The sequence below is a fragment of the Psittacula echo genome (genome assembly GCF_963264785.1).
Source record: "Psittacula echo genome assembly, chromosome: 14".
Lineage (NCBI taxonomy): Eukaryota > Metazoa > Chordata > Aves > Psittaciformes > Psittacidae > Psittacula > Psittacula echo.
This window is the reverse complement of record NC_137750.1, coordinates 1,658,660-1,682,670: the sequence shown is the minus strand read 5'-3', so window position 1 is coordinate 1,682,670 and position 24,011 is coordinate 1,658,660.

Genomic DNA, 24,011 nt, shown 5'->3' with positions numbered 1-24,011 from the left:
CATGGCCTTCTCCCTAAGTGCCAAGCCAGCTAAGCCCTCAGATCTTTATTTTCAGCCATCTGCAACACCTCTCTGCTATATCATTATATTCAGCTCTACAAGAATCCTCACCCACACTTGGTTTCTAATGTGTTGTCTCAGATGCTGTGAGTTCATCCCCAGAAACAATTTCAGTTATCCACGCTGGCCAAAATACTTCTTTTTCTTCTTCAGAAATGTTACCAGAGCTCAACCTTTTTTTGGACAGAAAAGCAATTCAACAGAGATAAACTTCTACACTGGGAATAAGGAGGCTTTTAAGAGATTCAAGATAGCATGCCAGATTCCCCACTGTATTCTTCCATTTCAGCCTGGTTGCAATAGCAGAGAAAAAAAGCGTCAGTGGCGAATTAGAAGTCTTATCCCTACAACACCTATGTGAGAAATGTATTCTTATCAAAGTCTCTTTGGCACTGCTGTACTAGCTTTGAGCAGCCTTCAGGTATAAACTATACCATTAGCCAACAGGTTGTCTACATCAAATAACCACAAACAATTCAGCAGCACAGAAAACTGAAGTTCCAATACTGTGTATTGAAGGAACAAACCTCCCTCAGCTACATTGAGAGCTTTTATACATTAAGAATTGCAACAGGGAGTCTGGTTGGGTAGAAGAGAACCCACCAAAAAAGCCCTCAAAACACAACTCCCACAGGAATCTCATCCTGACCTTTTTTTTCTTGAAACACTGAGTTGCAGTTACCTGAAGACAATTAAGGTCATGTCAGCTCTAAATTCCAGCTGTACATGAGACCCATACAATAGAAAATCTATGCTTCCTATGATGTCCTCCAGACTGGAATAAGTCTTATTTTAACTTGATCTGAGAAATATAATTGACCAGGGTGGTCTGAGATTTATTTTCTTTAATAATAGCAGCATATGAACAAAGAATACTAAACCATACAAATACTCTATTTTAATATCTACTTCAAGCAGGCCTTAGACTTGCCCATCTGCTCCAGTTCCAACTTAATCCTACTGGCCTTCTTCACTCTTAATACCATCAGCCCAATTTTACTTCTCCACTAGTGTCCATTTTTTAACAAGCTTTTAAGGAAACTTTCTGCCTTTCCCACTCGTTAGGATAAAAATAATCATTAAACAGGTTACAATTTTCTACATAAAATTTCTTCCTTTGGGAACTGAACGACATCATCATCATCTGGCAAATCTTTAGTGCTTCCTGCTTGGAAATCTCCAAGGTTCAGCACAATCTAGTTCACAAATCCTAAAGCCATAAACAGTATATATTAGCACTGGATAGTTCTGCAAACAATGGTATACATTTTGCTAGGGGAAGAAAACATATCACCCAGTGACATACAAATATCATTTTGACCTCAAGAAAATTCTGAGTTATTGGGAAATCACCAGAAATTACTAAGTTATATGAAATAAAATGAAGTTAAAATCAGTATTCCAGTGTTACAGCTGCTGCTGGATGTAACCACAAATACAGGCTTTTTTTTTTTCCTCTCAAAAAACCATTATCACTGCTGTTTTGCTGATTCATCACAGGCCTGAATGCAATGTTTCTAGAGCAGGTCCCTTGCAGGAAAGGTTTGTGACATGCGATACAAAGTGCTGCATTTTACTATGCATGTTTAAGTGTACACAGTAGAGTTCCACAGATTCTGGAAGCGGTGCTGAGATCCTATAGTGAGGTGTAAAAACCTGGAAGGGAGCTCTCTTACCAAATTCCATAGATCTGATGCACAAAACAAGGAAGACCTATTGGTTTAATTCACAGCAAAATGTAGGATTTATCAAAAGACACTGAAGCAGTAGAGGGCTTAATAGAAGCAGCATTTTGTGCTGACAGTGATGAACCTCCACCGCCCTCAGTACTCTAGGCCTGCTAGAAATGAATTGTTTTCTTCCATCAGTACTCTTCTTTCACTTAAAATACAAACTTATTTCTCATTGTAAGAGCCTGGAATACAGAATACACTGTTCATTACAGAATTAAATCCTCTGTCTACACAAGAGGGAATATGAACGGTTTCTGACAGACTTTAAAATTATAGCTGATTTTAGGACTAGAGCCCAACAGAGGATGACGGCAGATCGAAGAGTTGAGGCTTTTGCAAAAGCAAAGGACAGTGATACATCGCTTTCATTAATGTCAATAAAAACCACAGACAGCTTTGATTAAGGTCTCAATATAACAAGCAAGGGTTAAGTAACGACAAGCTCCTGAGTTGTGTACATAAAGCATGTAAAAAGTTTTTAAGGAAAAGAAAATCAATTATTTATCTAACTGGCTATTCTGGGCCAGCTCCAGGGCTCCACCACACCAAGATCTAAGCTATTACTGAAACACAAGATAAACCCTCTTAAGGTCCCAAGCAATAAGTGATAACAGATCAGCAGAGGTGCTGCAATCAGACATCCCAGAGACTGACTGGGTAATGCATTTGACAGGCTCTACATTTGTGAATGGCTCCATCAGGTCAAATAAGAGATTAAACACAGTTTATTAATAATTAGTTATAGCATAAACCATTAGATACAGCTTGGCCTTAACTAATGTTTTGCCTTAAGTGATTTTGCCTTTTGTATCAGTCATTAAATGTGAAAGATACAATGTTCATCTCCCTTCCTAGCTGACAAAACATCCCCAGTCAATTGTATGCCTTGCCTGCTACCAGCTTACTTTGTTCTGCATGTGGAGGAGAACTTAATAGACTCTTTTCATAGAGTAGTGATTAAGAATATACTTTCTGTTCCATCAACTTGTCTCTGCCCCATTTGTGCTCCCAGCAATGGGAAAACCCAAATGTTCTTCCCACTCCTAGAGGATTAACATTATACAACCTGCAACTTTCTGAGGTCAATGGTGTTTTGTGTTTTTTTTAAATAGAGAAACTCATTGGTAGAAGTTCTAATTAAAAGCAAATAAAACCCCCTTTTGACTGGCTAGAGCGTATGTGGAAAGATAAAGAAGTCAATGAGGTTTCTTTATGATAAAAACAAACTGGTTTGGTGATATAATTGGGTGGTTTATATTGGCCTTTGCTGTAAAAAGCTGGCCTTACAAACCTTCAGCAGCAGGAATGGCAGTCAGCTCCTGCCACATAACTTAATCTAAAAATCACAGCAAGTGCTTCTTTTTTAAATGAATCTGCTTTCTGCATTGTGGAGTTTGATCTAGGTTAATTTGTCTTTGGATATCTCCCTTCATATAGGTCACTGTTTTCAGGCTTGTGTCTAAAGGTGAGCTCCTTGCTCACCAGAGAAACCACTCTATTCTATTAACTGTAAAAGAAAAGCAACAATAAAAATCAGAAATAGTAAACTTGCTACTGAAAGGCATGGATTCTCCTCTGGTTAATGGCAAGTCTGCCTTTCTAACTTCACATCTGGCAGAGTAGATGTGACAATCGTTTTTTGAAGGGACACAAATAAAACAATTTTCAAATGAAAGCTGAATATTAAAGCTAACAACTCGACTCCTGACCTCCCAGTAATAAGAACATGCCCATGGTATTTATCTCAGTCTTCCTTTCTCCCAGGTTTGTGTCAAACAGAGTGGGAAAAGTCAGAATCAGTGACCTATGCAAAACGACTACAGTGAGGCCAGGCTGTACCTGTACTGTGAACAGGAGAAAATGCTTTCACCAGCTGAGAAAAGAGGAAATAAGGGTGAGACAGGACTAGAAAGGATAGCATTTGTAGCATTAGGCTCCACACCAGGTGTGGCTGGTACAAAGCCCTACTGCAACTGAGTTTGTGACCACACAGAGGGAGAAAGCTGGAATACACACTGCCAGTTAGTAGACCCCTGGAATTTCCTGTTCCCAAAAAGGCAGGGAATTGTTGGGTGTCCTGCTGACTTATCCCAGATTTACTCCTGAAAAGCTGATTGGAATTTCACAGGAAACAGTGACAACAACAACAACGTGCTGTGGCTTCCCCATCCTTTCCTGTGCTGTTTTGCAAAAACCAAAATATTACAGTACAGTAGACTCAAATAGATGGAAATATATAAAAGAATTCATAAGGACCCAACTGGGCTGTACCAGTAATGATGCATTGGCTAGGGGGAGGGAAAATACATCTGGATCAAAGGCAAAAAAACCCCCCAAAAGTAGTAATTTTTCACCAGTCAATTGAAGAAATTTAAGTGGATTGAGTGATATTAAAGTATAACAAACAATATAATTAGAGAGTGGAACTCATTGTCACAGATATCTCTGAAACTACAGATGTCTTAGAATCCCTCAACTAGACCCAGATATTTACTATTTAGAGAAAAAATGTTAAGGTAAATTCTTGTACATATTGAAAAAGAGATGGGCTTACAAGCTAAGGACCCAGAAAGCATAAATATTAACCAGATAAAACCTTAAAGGGTGCAGAGACCCATCACATACAAATCTGCTGAGATTATGATTCAAGGTTTATTTACAATACAATCTGGGGGGTTGCACCAGAGAACAGGTTCACAGATTGAATAGGTACTTGATTCTGAGCTCCAAGGAACTTATCAGTGTGTTTCTTTTTCAATGCCAGTGTTGCAATAACATGTTTGGTGTATACATTTCCAGCCCAATGCTGTTTCTAGCAGAAAGCAGGGCAATTATGCCCCTTAGCAGTTCTGTAATTTCATATTTAATCTCACAAAATACCCTCTTCCAGTTTAACAAATCATCTCTAAATTGCCAATCAAATCACTCCAGGAAACGAGACTCTCCATCTCACAGACTTGCAAGAAGTAATTTACCAATTAAAGCCAAAGAGAGCTACAAGAATAAATTTAGAGACACTTCCTGGAATACATTTCTTCAATGTGTGCAAAAATCAAGAAAACCCCAAACATCCAGCCATTGTTCTCCATTGAACCTCCCATAAAAACAGTACACAAATGCCCCTTGCTTAAATAGCAGAATCAGGGCTGCAAAGGAAGCACTCTAAGATCAGAAAAAGCCAGAAGTAAACTGGCCTAAGCAACCATAATTTCAGCCCTATTGTGCGGCTGTACTACACTACAGCCTTACACATGCTATTTTAACAGACTAACTCGGCACATAGATTACCAGGCGCTCCATTTCTGAGCAGCTATTCAAGTCTGTTGACTAGTGCTGAGCACCAAATGAGATCCCTCAGACTTAGTCTGCTTTTCTGTTTCATGCTATGTATCACACCTGGCATCCAAGCACAAATGTTTTGTTTGCAATGATGTCTTAGTGTTGTAGCAAACCAGGCTTCAGAGTTAATCATGTGGAAACAGAAGGGAACTGAAGCACCTTGTCCAGTATTCTACTAAAACACATGGGAGAAGATGCTCACATTTCAGGTTTTAAGTTACCTTCACTACTTTCTCCTCCTGCAGCACCTCCATAAGCTAGCTTCCTTCACTAGCCAACCAAAGTGGTCCCAACACGTTCCCCTCAGGTAGGCACTCTGCCTCAATCTGTTTGCCCAGACATTTCCAGGCTCCCTATTCTGCTGCCAAATCTGCACAGCAGATGCCTAGGGAAGAACATAAAATGGGTACCAGATATCAACACGTCAATTTTGCCGCAGTTTTCCCAAATTGTATTTGTCAGAAAAGCTCTGGTTTACGCATTTCTCGATTCTCATCAACACCTTGTATACACAAAAAACTGTTAGCTGAAAATCAGTCATTTAAAACTAAATTTTCATATGGAAATGAGTGCTATCCAGACTAGCAGCTAAGAAGCGTCATCCTGCTGTACCACAGCCATGACCAGCTCTGCAGGCACTACCTGTGATTAGAGAAAGGGACATGGCCAAGACTCTGAAAGTGCCAATTGCTGACCATTTGGGCTACCACTGAAGCTCATTAAAATAGCCTTAAGGAGAGTAAATTCAGCACCTCCAGCTTTGTTTAAGGAAAGTATAAAGATGATTCAAAGCCATTTTTCTGAGCTGAGTACAGTCCTCCAGCCACTACTTAAAACTTGCCCTGTGTGACGTACACACAATTGCAAAGATCATGGAACAGTTTGGGTTGGAAGGGACCTTCCAAAGGTCACCTAGTCCAACCTCCCTACAATGAGCAGGGACATCTTCAATTAGATCAAGCTGCTCAGAACTACATCTAGCCTAACAGCATTCCAATGCTTTCGCTTTCCATTCCTATGCATCACTGTATTTCCATGCCCAGGCTACAGCTATAAGTTTGACAAACACGTGTTATCAGAGAAAATAAGAGTTTGATGGAGCATTCCTGATCATGATGATTTCTCTATAGCTCAACTGGCTCAAAATAAAGGGTCAATGTTTCAGAAAGATTTATTTGCTGGAACACCAAGTTTTTATCTAAGAAAGCTGACAGCCTTTCAAGTACTTATACAGGCGCAGTTTATAGGTTATAACACATGACATTACCAATGTATTCTGCCCTTCGAAAGAACTCTTCCCTTTTACAACTGAATATTCACTGCTGAGCTGTCCTTGCTTGTAAAGGACTGTCAGGTTCACATGTAGAATTAGATGATCCAAGACATCCTGTCTCTGGTGAATGCAAATCTTCAAATATTGAAGTCACCAGAAGAGTAATAAAGGTGCTTATTCTGTATTTGCAGACTTTCACCTCTATTTCACAAGATTGCACAAGTTGCAGGATTTGCCTCCGTGCGCACAGGCTAGTTCTTTTTGATCCTAAAGAAAGGCTTGGCAACCTTCCTATTTATTATGCCAGTTCTTGTGTCACAGCATTAATTTATCTTTAAATGTTAAACAGCAATAATCAATGCACAGACCTGAAAAAGTGTTGCAAATTATGCCTAGTGACAAAACTCCCAGACTGATTATTCTTCAGTGATCACAGGCAGTTGAAGGTTCCAAGAATAACAATGCTCTGTCAATGAAAGCACTGAAGGGAAAAAAAAAGCTATGCAATATGGATTAGGTGACAGCAGTTACACAAAGCTCCCAACATGCTGGTGAAATCTTTGGGAAGATTTTCTGCGTATGTAAATACAGATTCCAGGTGCAGGCAGCAGACCACTCCCTACTTTATCTTTGCATTCCCTGAAAGAAATGAGGCATAATTCGTAACAGCTATTGCGCCGTAAAAATACATTGGGAACTCTGGTATTACCTGGATGCAGACAGATGAGACCACGCCTGCACTGACAGAACACTGGTCTTAGCAGAAAACTGCCGCTCATTGAGTCAGCATGAAAAGCACAGCTTTGCTACATGGTCCAATTTTCAAGTGTGCCCAGCATGAGCCTTTCACTGGCACACCACAAGCTTCATTAATCCACCATTACCACCTGAAAAGAAGTTCGAAAGATGAAGAGTCCTCTGCAATGTTTTTCTTTCAGCTATTTTTCTCCACAGCATTACATACAGCTCCCTTTGTTTGGCTCAGGGACAAGTTACACACATTTTTACTTGCAGCAGTCAATATTGGTGCACAATAATGCATTTAGGAACTTTATAAAATGAGACAAGAATAAGATATCTTGAGCTAAAGTGCTTGCAAATGTTTTGATTTTGCAATAACTACACTAATTAATGTAAACAGGCTGGTAAATAAACTTTTAGAACACTTCAACAGTAAGAGTCATTAAAGATAGCTGAAGTAATCAGTAAGATGTAGAAGCTTATTAAGACATTGCTGTAGTTTATCTGAAGCTCCTTAAGCCTTTAAATTCTTACTTATTACAGAAGATAAGTGTGCCACAAATTATATATGTTTAGGGAAAAATTAATTACAGTTGCCAATGGCTTCTCACACATAAACCCATTTAACTTTTCAATAAACATCCAGAAATCCGTTGGAACAATTGCAAATGTTCATTTTATCACAGCTAATGCTGTTTTACTTGTGAAGACTCAGGGTATTTTGGGGTTTATGGCAGTCTGCACTCAGACCCATTAATCTGTGTTTCCCCATAACAACTGCGTATTCTGTTTTACATAATTCACACTATTGTTAAGTATTTATTGGCTGGTATTCTTTTTTGCCTTTGAAGGCCCACAGCACCACCACAGAAGAGTAACAAGGACCAACACAGAAGAGTGATGCACAAGAAAATGTGCAAGAAATACATCTCATATACAATGAATGTCATCAAGGAGATACGTTTGTCAGGCACTGGCCTATAAAGCTGTACTGCAATCCTCTATGGTGAAGGCTGCACCTTCACAGCTGCTCCTTTCCCTAGGCATACAGAATTCTTGCTAGTCTTTGTCACCACATACTATATGTGCTGTTTCAACAAGAGCAAACTTATTTAGCAATGCAGTAGTGACAAAGCACTGACTTCAAAGGAATTCTCAGCTTCAAACTGCCCTAACTGCTACACCTAAAACTGTAATAGGAAAATAATGCTAATTACTCCTTAGAAGTGTCACATATACCTAAACATTTCTTTGAAAGTTAAAAAAAATCAATTTATAAGGCAATCCGCATAAAAATATACTTATCAATACATACATAGCACTAATCAATATACCCATGGGAATGTTTGCAGGAAATCAGTTTTAACTGCAACACAACAGATGGTCTTTTTGCTATGAATTACTGTAATTACTGCTGTAAATGGTAGAAATGGGGTTGAGTCAGGAAACCATGATGCAGCCTTAGAACTGAACTTTGACATAACTGGAAGAGATTTAAGCTTGGATGCTAAATCAAGGCAATCTGTAGCCACAGTATACCTGAAGAAAACCATATGTATTAGCCAGCCAAACAATAACAGCATTAAGACAACAAAGAAAATCCATAGAAGCATTCACGCTTTCTTGCAACTTTTCCATTACTATCTATATTTGACTTGGAGTAGGAAGAACAGCAAAGGACACTGATACATCAGCATGTTAACAGCACCGATCCATTCTCCAGGGACCATTCCAGTAGCAAAGAATCGATACAGTGCCAGTCTGCATGAAGCGAGTATGATGGGGGAATCTTCAGTGGCTTGTTCAACCCTTGCTCACTGAACAGTCCCGGGGCCTTGAGCAGTCAGACTACATCAGTGTAGCTCTGGGGCTACTCTAACACTCACCAGGGAGCAAAGCATTAACCGGGCGTTACTAGAACTGGCAGGAGACCAAAGATATAAAGCCCTGCTGACTGCAACACATTCAATCTTCATTTGCTGTGGGTTGGGACACAGGCTTTCAAGCCCAGTCCTCAGCAATAGCACAGAAGTAGTCCTGCTAAGAAGCGGAATCATGATACCCATAAGAGGATTAACAAGCCTAGGAACAATTCAACAGTCCGCCATTAAGAACTATAATAGCAGTTTCAGAAATGCACACAGCAATAACATGATGAGCCAGTGCTCCATGCCATTCCTGTGTTTCTGAAATACCGCCAAGGGAGACACATATAAGTAGTGCTCAGTAGCAAGATCCTGTGTTCAGACACTGTTGGGGACATTTTTGTTATTGTAGTTATAAGGTGTTTGGGGTGAAATTAATCTACAGCTGTCGGACAATGCTGCTTGGAGTGAACAGATTTTACTAATTCATACTTTGGATACTACTTGTGCATTATTAAATTAATTTCATAACTTGTGATTTATCAACGGGAATTGCATGTTTTGGGGGTTTTTTTTAGGGGGGTTTTCTTTTCTCAATGTCACCCATTCGTCCATTAAATAAGGCAGCCCATGTAATACAGAAAAGTAACAAAACATGAAAACCATCCAGTCTGTCCTTACAACATTCCAACTACTCCTCCATTGTTAGTCATTAAACTCACCCCCAAAGCTTGTGAAAGACCTGGGCAGACTTTCTACTAAAACACTTGAAAGAAAAATCACCAATTTACCTAAATAAAACTTGTTGGAAATTGGGGAAAGAGAAACACACGATCCTCCGTGCTAAAAATAATGAACACACACATGGAACCGGTTCACAGGAGAAACGGCATTCCTATTTTCAGTGTTTACCATTTGAGTTCTGCTCGGTTGTATCGATTTTATGTTGCAACAATTTAAAACAAATAGCCTAAAAGGCAACAGTTGCAAAATAATGGTCACTCTGGAATAGACTTGCAGCATGGAACTGAATGCAAAATTATTGACCAGACCTCAGTATGAGGGGATGTAGCTGCACTGATAGGAAGGCGGCTAAGTCTTTTGCACTAGGAGGCAGATATTCACCAACTGGAAAACCATGGGCAAGACCTTAGAAACTTTTAAGACAACTGGTAATGGAAATTCCACTTGCAGTTGATGTGCTCCCAAGGGCATTCAGACATAACATGCTTTATAGACATAAACAGGAACATTATGTAGGGATGCACTGTTTCTCAAACAACAGTCAAAATAACTTTGACTAGATGTCCTGCCCTTGATAAATGCAGTAATACCAAGCACATCACCAACCTGGTATAGGTTAGCATCTCTGGACACATCAATGTACCTCCTGAACTCTTTGTATGTACTCAGCATATCTATGCTGCTAATGTTCATTTCATTAAGGTAAAAGTCATTATAGATTTGCATGCTTTGCTCTTTGCCTTTATTCAGAATTCTAACTGCTAATATGAGGTGCCAAACCACCACTAATTGAAAATTGATTCTAGATTCAATTAAATGGCAAGCCCAGGAGCTAAGTATACATATGCAGGAGCCTCATCAGCCGACTCATTCCCCTGTGAGCATACATACTGAATTTCACTTGCATAATCAGTATCTATAACAGCAACAGTGGCAGCTATAGATGATGTCTAAAGAATATGTGCAACTCAAACCAGCATTTAATTGCAAAGGAACAAAAGACACTTATCTAATCTTACATATAGGTGTTACCTAACATTGTGACAGCACAATGTGATGGTCAAGCAGTGCTAGACAAGGAAGGCAACTCATACTGCAGCTTTAACAGACCTGCAGTTTGACTCCAGAGCCTTTTTTGTTTAATCTTTGTGCAAGATTAAGAAAAGTCATGCTTGTTTTAATAGTAAGTTACAGAAAACCTTATGGTAAAATTGCATAATTTTGACTCAAATTTCATTTCAGATTTCTGTACTCTGTTTCATGATCCAAGCCGGGGATTCCTTATTCTTTCTCCTAATGGTGCTATAAAAATCAGTCAAAACCATGAAGAATTCCATAACAAAAATTATTACAAAGGATACAGCTGTACTATTTTGAAATACTTAAAATTGCATTTCAAAGTGAAAATACTATTTCAAAATGAAAGAAATTATTTCCAGTAAAAATACTTAAAATAGTTTGTGTATGGCTTTTTAATCTCTACAGACATGGGATCTCACATTAGACTAAGTCTAATATGGATTATATCCAGATATGAGCACATTAAGGACCAAGGATGACATGTCTTTTTCTGTGTAAAAACTGATGGCCTGAAAAGCATTACAGCACCTGGGCAAGACCATTCAAAGCAATTTACTCTGTCCACAGACTTGTGCAGCAAAGTACACTCTGGAGTGAACATTCCAGGAGGGAAAATTTGATGAAATCAGAATCATACACAAAGTGTAAACAGTTTAATCTGTCTTGGCAGCAAGAGCCAGTGGAATGCTCTACAAACATTAGAATGGGAATACATAATCAATGACATGCAACAGTACCCAAAAGAGAGGAAAAGCTGCAGTTCATTCTTAGGTAGTATGTATCAGTCTGGGTTTATTGTCATCGGGGGTTTTCCCACACATTTAAGATGACAAAACTTTTCATCTTAGAAGCCTAAGACCCTCCTCTGAATGTGTTTAATCATCAAACACTGATCTGTTATTTGTATAAGGAAGAATGCAGTCCACTTCTTAATGAAATTGTACAATGCCATTGTATATGCTCTTTGATAAAACTGCCTTAACTCCACATGCCTTAATTATATTTTGTCACATCAGTAGCACTGAGTAGCTCTATTGTGAAGAAATAAGTGTGGCTTTTGGCCTGAGGCAAGCCATTGAAAATGCCATAGTATTCTTCATTCTTTAACGTGTGGAACAGTTAACCTAAGGCACCCCCTTAGACACAGCTGGGAAGCTGCTCTGCTCCAAGAAATGGAGATAAGTATACTCATGAAGTAGCAAATACTGGGAAGCTAACTACAGCAAAGTGTAATCAAGTCATTGTCACACTGCTCTGCCTCATGCCAGCATCTTGTCATTTATAAATTAAAGCACTGTAAGGATGCAAAAGGCTTATTACTTGATGAAGTCAGAAGTCTCGCATTTGATTCTAGGTAGTAACTACATGAACCAATTCTAGACGACATATGTAGTCAGTGGAGAGCCACAGGGAAATTTTGGGCACCCATATTAGAGGACAATTCAAACCAGGATGTTAAGTGAATTTCATTTTCTGAAATCTGAAGGCAAACTAGACTTAACTTCAGCACTTGAAGTAATCCCATCCTGAAGCAGATTTTTTTACTTGTACTCACATTTCAATTATTAGAGATACTTTGAAAAATTAAAAAATAATAACAGAAAGGAGACTGACCTCTTCAGAAAATCCCAGCCTAAATCTCTGCTTTTCTCTGTCTGCCACTTTTTGGTTAAATCTTTTATCCACACTTAGTCTTGGTCTTGTGTGCCAGCAATATTATATGGAAACTAAGCCTATATTCCATCACACATTTGCACAGTATCTAATGCAACAGGCAGCGTAAGCTAGAGGCCTCCCAGTACTATTACAGAAATCAAAGTTGCAGGGGCAGGAAAGCTGATCAGGTATGTATATAAGAATTAAACCAACATAACTAAGCCACACCATAAAAACAACAGACAACAAGCAAGGGAAAAACATTAGCACATAGCATTAAGGATATACACTTCATACAGATTCTGTAATCAATAAATTCACTCTGCCTTTTTCTTACTGAAAACACAGATCCTGTTTCAGAACAATGAACAAACTTTGCTCTCTGTTACAACACTGGCATCAGTGGGTTTACAATTTCTTCTGGTCTAATGGAAGAAGTGCATGCACCCATTCATACAGTTTTAACCACTTTTCTACTGTAAGCTACCCCTCACCTATAATCAAGTCAAATGCAATTCACATTTAATTTCCACGTTGACATTTTCCAGGACAGGAGTGCATTAATACCTGTGTTTTCTCTTTAGCTGTGTTCATTTTCCTTATTACCAGAATTAACAATAGAATGGACTGGCCACAGCTCCCTAAGTAGTTCGTAGTTTTAAGCTGGATACCTCACTAAGCAGAGAGGCTCTGCATTTGAGTCCAATCTGGGATATTGCTGCTTTAAAGCACACATGCATCAGGAATCAATGACTGTTTGTTCAGAAACAGGGTAAATGAGAGAACACCACATTTACAAACAGTAGGTGAGGCATTCCATTTGAAAAGCAATCCGATTGTCTGCTGTCTGCCTTCAAAGGCAGTGCTTATAACCACACTGCACATGCAGGGAGGAAGTAGTTTGGGGTTTTTTCTTTAAAACTTGGTACCCAGAGCAAGTCCCCCAATCTGAATATTTCGAGGCATTGAGTAACGCTTTCCCTGGTGAACAGCACCATTGATTTTACCCAAGAACTTATCCGTAACACTTACTTATGAATTAATGGACTACACCGATGCCCAACCCTGAATGCTGTTCCACGCATATGGACACAGACAAATAACCTTAAACTGGGCTCCACACAAGAGTCACATGCTCAGCTTCCAAAGCTGAACCCATGATTTTGCATTTAAAGCTTCTGGGTTTGGTTTTTATTGTTTGGTTGTTTCATTTCTAAAAAGGCAAAACCCCACAAAATACTAAATGAGGTATTAAAAGAATATTTTAAAACCAAAGAGGTATTACAGTCAAATGAACTCAATCACTACCAACAAGCCACTCTAGCGGCAGAGACTGGGCCGTTCTGTCTGTCAGCACAACTAGAATCCCTCTATTTTAGGAAAAAGCATCATGTGGATAAGTGTTTTCCATTAGAGCTGCTAGACTAGGAAAGTCTTACTAAATTCCACTAAGAATGATTAAACACTGATGAAACTTATCTTTTTATAGACTCATAACTCCAGATCATGCTCCAAAACACCTCTGCTCTCTAGCTAAAATCCTTCTAATCATTTTCTCCTTCCATTATGTCCAGAATCAGACAATCAAGCCAAATTTCATGCTACAGCCTGTAATTCATATTCCAGTCTAGTCATCCATTGACACAAACTGCAGCACTGCTCCTGATTTCAGTGATATGGGGAATCAGTTCTGTGCAGACTTATGAATGTGCCCTGTGTTACGAAGGATGACTCTTGCCCTGCATTATTGCATTTAATCGGAAATTATTAATGGCTTGTGAACATTGGAACAGTTCCAATGTGTGGTCTCAACTACTCAGACCTGATGTTGGTCCATGCACTGCAACACAGACTGCAAACTGCCTGCTCTAAGGCTTTTCTTCTCATTGATGACTCCTTCAGTGTTAAGATTACTTTGATACCTTGCAACTATCACAATAAGGGAGCACAATGTATCACACCACTGCTCTGTGCCTAAGGGAAACTTAGGCTGGTGAGGCTTTTATGAAATACATTCTCTTTCAAATATACTCTCACAAATTAAATCATTAAAAAGGAACAGCAACAATTTTCAGCATTCATTTTAAGGTGCTAGTTTAGTATTGCTATTAAGCATGATGCATTTATAACGGCACAAAACAAGCAAAAAAAAAAGTACTATAACAGTTCAGAGATGTGATGTGAATAAACACCATCCCAGAGCAGAACGTGCCAAACAAGTGTAGGCTTTTGCCAGCACAGGAGTCCAGAACACAACCCATAGAATGGTAGAAAAGGCTTTAAGATTGTACCAGTACTGATGTATCTACCATCTGTGATGGATTATTTCAAGACAGATCATATCTGAATGGCAGTGGACAAATAACCTCACATAAAAGAAAGCAAAACTCAAAAATGAACAGGACCACATAGAATAAGCTTGCGATACACCACCTGGCCCTGTGAACAAGGTTCACTTTTCCCTCCATTTCAGGAGAAGAACATGCCAGTTTGCTGACCATATCAGTCCACTCTATCTGCCTGACAAATAAAGCCGGGTGAGGGCTCAGTTGTTTGGTTTTTATTTCAGGTTGTTGCCTTTGTTTTCTAGGACACCAGCTTGCCAATAGCTATTTCCTTTTCTATGATGAATCATTCTATAAAAGCACAAGACTAAACTATGAAAGATGAAAAATAGAAAACTGGATTCACCTCTGTTACCCTCAAGAACACTGTGATAAGGACAGCTTTAGAGGTGAGGAAAGGTAAAGTCAATTTGACACCAAGAATCAACTGCAACAAGAAAGATAATGAGAATTATTTAAATGTACACAAAGCCTTTAAGCACCTTCTATGACCTACGTGTAAAAGAGGCTGATGAAGCTTTGCACGCTCCACAGCCTGCTGTTTTCACATCCAGCAATCCAGCCAACTTCATACTGGTAGGTAGCAATCTGCCAGAGGTGACTAATCTTAAAACAGGAACTATTTTAGATGAAGCGATTCATTCATCCTGCTCTCAAACTGTGGTATTAAAGGAACTCAGTCACTGGAGTTAGTCTGATGCTGACACCATTAACATTTGGACACACCTGTAAAACCCGGGAGATGAAACCAAAAGGAAAGATTTGGAGTGCAGTGTGAGAAGTCAGAAAAACCCCCAAACATCATCAATATGGTAGATAGCAAAGGATAAAAACTGAAGTGGGAGAAGAATGCATTTCTTCATTCATTTGCTTTCCTATGTTAAGGTATTCAGACTAAACTCATTGCTAGTATCTGTGTCTCTCCTCTGTTGTACTTCAGAGCCAAACCCTGGCCAAAAGGACTGGGTCAGGATTGAAAAGGTAATTAAACAAATTGCAAAGCACACATGTTCGGGGTGGGAATAAATCAACGATCAACCCTACAACTCTAGAAGCAGCTGTGGATCAGTTCCTACAATTCAAACATTTGTTATCACTGAAGGGACCTGCTTATCAACATCTTTAGACATTCAACCTTTCAGGAACAGTGGGCACTATTTCACAGCTTCGCCATGTTAGATTTGTGGAAAAGTAATTACATTAAAACATTGAGATGATCATAATTCCACTACAAACAGCAGTGCTGAATGCCAGGAAAAGTAATTAAAGTCTCACAAGAATCACACCTATTCAGCTCCAACTTCACTAATCTCAATCTGTTGTTTGATATAGAAGAGTAAATAAGGATGCCAACTCTTTCTTGCTTGCAGAAGTCATCCAGATACGTATTTCTGAACAGATCTGGCAAGGTGCAGTGTGGCATCTGTTCAAAAGCACTCGCCAGTAGAGACACAAGGTGTCGAAAAGTGGAAAGTTGGAAAGTCAGGAAAGATGTAAACACAGGACCACTGATTGATACAGGCTGGGGTTAAGTAAGGCTGGCTGCTGAAGGTGATAAAGCAGTCTGAGTGAGGAAGCAACCATGGAGAATTCTCTGCACAGTAGCAAAAGGGAAGAGCAAGTCAACTGCAGAAAGCCTTTGCACCAACATTTCCACTCCCCCTGCCCTCCCTATCAGCCTCAGCAGAGACCTACTCCTCTCCAAAAACCAGCTGGGAAGTGGTAACAAATAAGTATAGTGTTATTGCAGAGCTAATGAGCCCCCAGCAAGAGCAAACAGAAGAGCAAAGTGAACTTAAAGTGGGCTTTCTGACAAAGCAGAGCTGTACAGCACAGGAGGGTATTAGTTCTTTCTGAAAAGCAGGAAATATAAGGAATTCATGGCACTATCACAGTAACAAGGACAATGAGTGCTCTTAGTGCTGAAGGTAATGAAAGCTGCCTGGCATTTATCATTTCCTGAAGACACACATTAAGTAATGCAATACAATACCATGTAATAAGGGATAGTAATTTTAGCCCAGGTTCCTTAAGAAAACAAGGCTTATGGGATCACAATGCCAGCCTTCTGCCTGGCTTTTGAACCTGGCCAACCATAATTACATGTGACAAAGCAGTGGAGGTGTTACATTCCTAACAGCTTCATGAAAAACGACAGCTGGAGACAGACAAGGCACACTAGAAGAAAGGGAGGGATGCTTCACCTACCCAGCAGCTTCACACTGTACATCTGACCCACCAAGTGGGTTTAAGACTGGTCTGAGTACAGGGAACAAGAGGCAAGTCAAGAGGAAACTAAGCTTTATAAGCTCTGCTGTTCAACGAACAGTATGTATTGAAGACTTTGGCTAACACACACGCAGCACATGGCACTATTTATTCTCACTGGAAAGAGATAGCACTGAGCAGTTTAAAAATGAAACAGAAGTGAGTAGAAGGTAGAACTAAAAGCCTGGTAATGCACATTCTCCACATCATTATTGGAGTGATTGAAAATAAACAGCTTAAGGGACACACTGGTCTTCCTGTGATAATCTAGATGGGCAACAGGTAGAACTATGGGTCATGTCTGCAGTGCACCACAGATTAATACAAGGAGTAACCCATTACAAATACAAGACAAGCCTTTGTGAAATTATTTGTATCAGAAATGGTTTTATTTTTAATGAGAGTACCACAGCTGTCAAACCCCATCATTCTGTTTCCTCATACAGAGGACCTTGTGTTTTAAACTGCTAACAAAGTCTCTAACGCACCTTTGCCTTTAAATTAACATCCTTGTGTAGCTACATCTTGGCATGAGCTGCCATATGCTCAGATTTATAGAAGACGTTAAAAGCAATCAGTCACATAACTGTGCTCCAGCACATAAAAAGCTCAGTGACAGAGGAATGTTTTTAAAAGGGTAGGAGGAACAAGACAATTTAAATAAACTAAGCAAAAAGTTAGAGTACTTGAATGCCCCTCAGTACTAAAACTATTTACTTTATCTGAAAACAAAATAACATTTGGCAAATTACTCAAGTTCTTCAATGGATGCCTCTGATAATTGCCCTGTGGTCCCTGTGTGGCACAGAAAGCTGTGTACACAGCAGAGTATGCCAATTTGCAATAAACTCATTTCTATAAAAACAGAACAAATTCCCAATTTTCAGGAAGGAAATGTACTATCCAAATTATGGCTTAAAAGGATATAATAGCTGATGCTAAGAAAGCTGCATGCCCTAATGTACTTGTTTCCCTGAGTAGTGCTCTCATACCCGTGATGCAAAATTTGATTCTAGCCTATACCTACCTTCTGTGGAAATAATGTACTCTGATCATTTACTTAGGCCAGCCTGGCACCATTCATTTCCCCCTGTAATTTATAGATGAAAAGCGTGTCAACATGGGCTTACCTGGAACACAACTCACACAGGACTCACATATTCCAAGACAATTTTTCACCAATACTTGGTGAGGGTTTCACAATTCTGTTTTTTCCTTTATACAATTTACTCAGCTGGGATCAGACAAACATTTTGAATGGAATGCTGAAGAAAGGTAGCTCTGCTAGAACACTGCCCTTCTGTTCTCTTAGCTTTTCAAGACATTTAAAACCTGTGAGGGACATGTAAGAAGCAGGGAGAGCACATGACTTGCCAAATATTATGCACGAAGCCTGAGATATAATTGGGGTCTTTAGAGTTCCTAGCTATTAACATAATGACTGTGTTGCCCTTTTACACCAAGCTACAGGTGTAGCTTCAGTGTCTCTGTAGATTTATTCCTGAATATTAGAACCAACAGGCATAGGAGAGAAAGGCCAAGGTAACCGCAAGTACACAAGGCAAGAAACAGGCCTGAGTGTGTTTTTTGAGCAGTAGAATCTAATGTACCAGTTGGACAGGTTGCTCTGTACACCACTGACAGGACAGCATTGATTGTTTCTCTGATGTACATATATAAACAGGATCTTTTGTTAGATAAACAACATCAGCTCTGGAGCACCATCTACCTGCACTGCAGGCTCACCATGATCCAAAAGAAGTTGTTTCTTAAGCTTCTCAAGAGTACGGCTCTTCTGATCTGTGAGCATGACTGACCTTCCTGGGTAGTCTTTTACTGCACATGCTGCCCCTTCATCATGGACCACACAGAGGCTCCTGAACCCTGAATCAAGCCAGGAGACAGCAGGCACTCATACGATCACTATTGAAGCAGCTCACTGCACTCAGGGTTGCCTGCTCTGTAGGTTAACAGCACTGAATAATGTCCTACAATAAAAAATAAAACTTGGATTTCCCAAAGCATTCAAGGCATTTAAATGTTGGTAATTCCAATTTAAATTAATGGGAACTGTGCATCTTAATCCTCATGAGATCTCTTTGAGAATCTCAAAAGAAATCAATAAAATCAAAATGCTCTTTCTGCAAAGTGTGAATAATTTTAAAGGACCAAACCAGTAAGAAGCCGTTACTAGTATATTCTGCATTTTTCAGGCACCATACATTATCTTCCTGTAGGTACAACCAGCCCCTTTCCCAGCAGTGTGCACCTCACTTCAAAAGAGGGGAAGTTTGTCACACTCTAAAAGAAGAGTCAAGAAGCCTCTTTCACCTAATTACTGCGTGTAACTGCAGTTACATGTTAGAATAACCCAGCATGGTAGGAGCTTAACTGGATATCTTGAATCTCTACAGGGAAAAAAGAAAACTAAAGGAAAACTGATCACTTTCCTGTCTCCTCATCTTGAAGTCACCAAGGAATAAGACAAGGGCAAAGCTCACCATGTGAAAACCTAAAGAGCCAAATAAAGTTCCTACCTAGACCCTGAACAAGAGACTCAAGAGGAAGTGATTTTGATAACACAGTTTTCTCACATACGCAGAAAGTCTATCACACTTGTGTCACAGCCTAATTTCACACAAGTGCATGAAGATAAAGCACTCTGGGGAGGGGCAGTTGTGGGCAAAAGGTGAGAGGGGAGATGAGCAGCACTGAGAAGCAGTCTCAGACTTCGCAGACAGGCTGCATTGGGTTTCCAGCCTAGTGAGCATGAGGGGACCTCTCAGACACCAAAAGCAGTGCATCCAAAAACAAGTGAGAGAGAGCTCAATGCAGTCCTAACTTCAATGCAAGGCCTAGGGTAGTAGTGTGAAGCCTGGCACTTCAGTTAGACATCAGTCACTACAGGAACTTCTTGCAACAACAGACATCCACAGAACTGCTAAACTAAGTAGAGTTTGTAATGCCACAGTTCCACAGTTGTTCTGGCAGCTCAGCTTTGCAGAAAGCCTGAATGTGACAAAGAAAAATGGACTTCAAGTAGCTTTAAAAAGCACCATTATTTAATGTACACAGATATAACTGCACCATTATCTAGTGTTCATTAACATATTTTAGATGCTAAAGAAGCCAGAGACTCCTTTGGCTGCAATATGCTGACTTTAAATATACTTGTTGTGAAGCGCACAGAGGTCTTAACACATCATAGATATTGGCCATAAGATACCAAGGGAACTGCAGCAGCTATAACTGTTTTGGCTCTCCCAGAAATGCAAACTGTTACTCTATCTAAAGACAGATGAGAAGCAGTACAGATTAATGATGCAGAACTAATTAAAGAGGTAAATAATTGTGGTGATGTACCCTGAACTAGAGAGACAGCAAATAATGCAGCAGGAAATACGAAGAAATATGGGGGTTTGATTAATTAAACTCCATTTCTAAAGGTAGGTGAGACTATAAAATGCCAAATATTATATTAAGGCAGTGTAGGATTATTAGGGAAAAAAATCATAGTTTCATATAAATTAGATTAAGAGTTTGTTTTCTGTATCCAGTACTGCGGTATTTAATTGTTACAGCTTACTTTTGGAGGGGGAAAAGAAGTTGCCCATGACTAATGAGAAGACTTCAATTATGCCCCACAGAAATGGGATGCCTGCCTTGAAGAAGGCAACTCAGTAGAATCTGTATTCAGGAAAGGGTTCCCCCAATCAGGGGAAGGATAGAAGAACCTCAAATCTCCTGTCCCCCTGCCCCATTCCACACATACAAAAGCAGAGGAAAGGAAAGGTCTTTACTACCAAGTCCCGTTTGCTCACAGCTAAACAGCTTTGGCCAGCCACTATAAAACCAGGAATTTTCCTATCCTACCCCAGAGCACCCAATAGTATAACTCAAGAACATTAGTCTGTTGGTTAGAAATTTATTAATGTTTTATTACATTAACCTTAGTTCTTAACATTACATCAATCCTAATTCAACAGCATTACCATAGCTACACTATTACATTTTAGCCTTGCAGGTGTCTTATCAAGATATCTGGTACCAAAACAATCCCAGTATTCATTCTATGCATGTTCCAGACAAATAACCTTGCTATCATACCTACTTTATTAACATAAGACCATGACCTCTATTCCTTAATTAACACAGAACCACAATACCATCTTCTGTGTCAAAAGCAAGCTATTGTACATCATCCTTCCCATAGTCCAATCCCCAGTACAAAACAGCAAAGCTCCTAATTAGCTGCCCATCTTAGGGAGATAGTTTCCTTCAATTCCCATTCCTGTATAACTAAGAAACATGTTTTCTCCAGGACCATTAAAATCATAACAACATCCACACCATGGAGAAAAAATTTAATAGAGCTTTGTCAAAGAGATGTGCTTTAAAAGTTATTTTAAAGTAATGAATACGTTCCAAAGAACCCTAAACAAGGGTCTACAATCCCAACTGAGGCACCAAACAAATGCATAAAGACATCTTAACTTATGTAATATAATCAAGATGAGATAAACTCTCTGAAAGCCTGAGGAAACTTTGGTGATTTGATCCCATTTAATTAAACTTCTGATTTTACACAGCTCAAGCCAAAAATTAGTATGAGCACTTGTGGTAAGGCCCCCTTTTCACACTGGATGCCATGGCAATATAGAACAGGCTGCAGTCCAACCCTTTTTTCTGAGTATGACTTAGCAAGCAGCAGAAAGGAAAACACTAAACTATACAGCTTAAACTTGTCATCATGACCAAAACTAACATACTCTGCTTCATGATGATTAAGTATTCCACTGGTTTCCAGCCTTTTTAACAAACCTTTCCCTTCAGGATTCTTGCCTTTGTATTCCTGTTGCTCTTCACTTGACATATTTCTCTGCTATGTTTCATCTCCTTGTGACTGTGAATCAGAATGTTCATTATCTGATGATTAAGTTGATAAACACTGATTTATTCTCTCTTACTTCATTAAGCTGGTCTGGTTTGCTCCTGATTTATTGCATGTCTGCCTGACAATTCACCTGCATCTTCTGGTCTCGGGCTTTTAAAAGTGCTTTACAAGAGTGCTGGATCTTGTGTTTGAGTTTTGCAGTTGAAATATGTCTTCAGTGTGTGCTGTGTGACATGACTTTTAAACAGGACTAGAACAATTCATCCTCATTTGAGGAGAGTCCTAGGATCTCAGTGAGCTAAATAATGTTGACATAACACATTATGAGAAAAGCGGTTTAAAAATACTTTGTAGGGATGTGGAAGATTCAAGTTTCAGCAAGAATAAGTCCTACCTTCACATTAATGATCCAGATACGTGTCTTGGATGAAAAAAATCAGGGGGAAAAAATACTAGGAAGAATGACTGGAACAAGATTTGCCTGAAACTGGCAATTCAAACCCAAAGCATTATGATGACTACACTGAGGGAACTGCACATTAATACGTCCAAATATGTAAGGGGCTTCACTACAGAACTATTCGTATTTCCCAAACAGCTGAGCTTATTTCCAGGATACACCACCCTGTGTCTGCGACCCAGAAATGCAATTACAACAATCACAGTAACATTTAAAAACTTGTTAGCCAAAATATTTTTGTATAGCACACTAAAAAATAAATTTTTCTAAGGTAATTTCACTCCCCACATATAGTAGATGTTGCCATTTCTGTACTAATGAGAGCCAAACAAGTTATTTGTGATGAATGCTTCCCTTCAGAAATGAGTGTTCTGCCTTTTAATTGCACATGAATGGAACATGATTTTGTACAATATGTTTGTTATTCAAAACGTAATTTCTATGTTACATCATCTGGGAAGTTGAAATAACACTGATAATTGACCAGAGCTTAATTCCTGCAGGTCCGCAGAAGGCAGAGTTGTAGTAATTGTTTGTGTAAGCAAATGCACGCATTCAAATCGACCTACAAATTGCACTGCCAAGCCAAATGTAGACACAGGCTCATGGTATTTAAATAGTAATTGGCAGGGGGAAAGTCAGAGTCTCATTGTTCAGAAGAACTGCAAAATTTCACTTATTTTATTGCTTGCAATTACCCCAATTATCTTGCAATTTCACGGCCTACACAGGTTTTCAAAATGAGACAATACATTTATGCTGCCAAATAATTCCTGCAATAAAGAAATATCAGTCTATTTTTACACCTCAGTTAACATGGTGGCAATCATTCAGGTTGGTATTCCCTGCAACAGCCTTTATTAATCAGAGAGTGTGGACAGCTGTAAGCTATGAGCAGGAGCTTCCCGAAAATCTGATGCCCGAATATAATTCACAAAATCAGTAAGAGAAAAGCAATACCTAAGAATGATTTTTATTGACTTACTCCTGGTTGGCACTGCTGATAAAAAGGACAATATAACCCTGGTATGACAACTGCAGTGCGCAGATTGGAATGTCCTTCCCCAGGGTTGCTGCTGTGGATTTGATCTGGCATAGCTGATAGTAGAATCAGAGCTTAAAATGGACAATTTTCCAGCAATAAGGAAAGGATTACAAAACAAACTACTCTATAAAGCAGCAGGGAAAAAAGGGGATAAAGACTGAAACAAGAGCAATAGAAGTCTCAGTGTATTACAAGCATCACAGAAGCAAATGCTTTCAATAAAAAGCTCAAACCAAGGAGTGTTATTTATCAGAGAACATCTCCTTGGCTGACCAGTATCTGTGCTGGTGTTGCCTGACATGCATACTTACAGAGAAAGGAATACAGTCTGGTTTGACATTAGAAACATGTCTCTTATTGTGCTCTCAGAAATGATTGAAAATATCCCTCACATGTACTGGGTGGAACTCCGGAATTTCTACTGATTTTTGTCACACCGGGCTTCGCTCATCATTTCACCCCTGTACTTTATCCCAGAAGCCACCCCTAATCTCATGTTTTAGTACCC